The sequence below is a fragment of the Limanda limanda genome, chromosome 7 (genome assembly GCF_963576545.1).
Source record: "Limanda limanda chromosome 7, fLimLim1.1, whole genome shotgun sequence".
NCBI classification, from domain to species: Eukaryota; Metazoa; Chordata; class Actinopteri; order Pleuronectiformes; family Pleuronectidae; genus Limanda; species Limanda limanda.
Genome location: NC_083642.1, coordinates 814,849 through 817,142, shown reverse-complemented (window position 1 = coordinate 817,142; position 2,294 = coordinate 814,849).

The following is a 2,294-nucleotide window of genomic DNA, read 5'->3' as shown; positions in this document are numbered from 1 at the left end:
CATCCTGAATCTTCTTCTCTCTAAAGTCCACGAGTAGAAAAGTGAATAATATAAATGTAGCTGAACACTCACCAGCCTCAGACTTCACGTCTCCTCCGTCTGCTGCTTGAAGTTACAAGAAGTCTGAACACTTCCACTAGAGGCTCCTCCCCCTCTGCTCGGCAGTTACTGGAAATCACATGACTATGTGTGTGTGTGTGTGTGTGTGTGTGTGTGTGTGTGTGTGTGTGTGTGTGTGTGTGTGTGTGTGTGTGTGTGTGTGTGTGTGTGTGTGTGTGTGTGTGTGTTGTGGTCACACTCTTGGCTCACTTCCTTCCTGTTCTCAGGCTCCTCCTCCCTGTTGAACCAGTTCACTCTTGAAAAATGAAAGAATGCACATTGTGAGGATTTCAATATTTTAACTATAGGTTGTGTCTGACAGAATTCTAAACACATAAAGATAGAAGCATTTCAAATTATATTTGTACTCTTAACAATAAAGATAGGAGTAGTTTGAGCTAGATATTATGCCTTCACACAAATGATTTTCTAATAAACTTTTTCCTTCCTAGTGTTTAATAATTGTCGTTTAGTCTCACACCTGTCTTGATAAAAGGTCTGCTAAGAGCTGCTGCCTGTTTTGAAGACTGTGAAATCTGTGACATACTATACACTGTACGTTAACTTGTTCTCATTTCTAACTTCTGTATTAAAGCGTAATTCCCTGAGATTCATTCAACATCACATAGAGTTCAAGCAGCGGTCTGATAAGTTCTGGAGGTCAGACAGACGGACTTTGTTGACTTAATTTCGTGACATTGTTTGGTTTCGAGGATCCGAATGTTTACACAGTCAGGATTGTTTTGATGAAGCAGAAACATAATATTGTATATTAACAGTTTTGCCTCTCATGGCATCTGCTGGGTCAAGGCCTTTCATGAAGTGAACAGGTTGCCGAGCAACTATAGATTCAAGATTCAAGATTTTTATTGTCTGATGCACAGAGATAACATGAAGCAGTCGCTGGCAATGAAATACTTGGGTCACAGGCTCTCTTTAAGCAATGCTCAGTAGTTTCAACCAAAAAAATAAAATGAAAATAGAAATAGTATAAAATAGAATAAAAAAGAATATCAATAAAATAAAATATCAAAAATTAAAATAGAAAATAAAAGATATATATCTAAATATCTTTACAGATGAGGAGAAAAATAAAACAACAATAGTTCAATATGTGCAGTAGTGCAAATATTCAAATATGCTTATTACGGTGCTGGTGCAAATATGCAGATATGCCAGGGTGCTGGTTTGGTGGAGTTATTGCAGTTCAGAGGAGTTTAAAAGTCTTAAGGCCTGAAACTGTCTCTGAGCCCGGTGGTGCCGGCCCGGATGCTGCGGTACCGTCAGCCAGACGGCAGCAGGCAAAAATGTTTATGTCTGGTGTGAAGGGGGTCTTTAATAATCCGATTGCTCTTCTTCCTGCACCGCTGGTTGTAGAGGTCCTCCATGGATGGTAGCTCCGTCCTGGTGATGTGTTGAGCAGACTGCCCCCCCCTCTGTAGAGCCTTACGGTTGAGGGCGGTGCAGCTGCCGTACCAGGCGGTGAAGCAGCCAGTCAGGATGCTCTCTGTGGTGCACCTGTAGAAGTTGCACAGGATCCTGGAGTCCATGTGGAGAAGATCCGCTGCCTGGCCGTCTTCCTGATGGATTCTGTGTGATGGTTCCAGGTCAGGTCATAACTGATGTGGACCCAGAGGAACCTGAAGCTGCTGACTCGCTCCCATGTGGTCCCGTTGATGGAGAGGGGGGCGTGTTCTCCTCCTTGTCTCTTCCTGTAATCCATGATCAGCTCCTGTAGGGAGGGATGAGGTGATGAAGGGAGAGAGGAAGTGATGAAGGGAGAGAGGAGGTGATGAAGGGAGGGAGGAGGTGAGGAGGTGATGAAGGGAGGGAGGAGGTGAGGAGGTGATGAAGGGAGGGAGGAGGTGAGGAGGTGATGAAGGGAGGGAGGAGGTGATGAAACATTGGACCAGCCACTCAAAGCACTTCATGATGGTGGAGGTGGGTGCTACTGGGCGGTAGTCATTCGTTCAGAGGATTTAGTTTTCTTGGGGACAGGGACGATGATGGTCTTCTTGAAACCAGCAGGGACAACAGACTGGAGCAGAGACATGTTGAAGATGTCTGTGAACACATCTGTCAGCTGATCTGCACCTGGAGAGCTCGGCCAGGGAGGCCATCAGGTCCAGGTGCCTTGTGTGTGTTGATCCGGTTCAGAGATCTCCACACGTCTGCCCTGGATATGACGGGGGGGC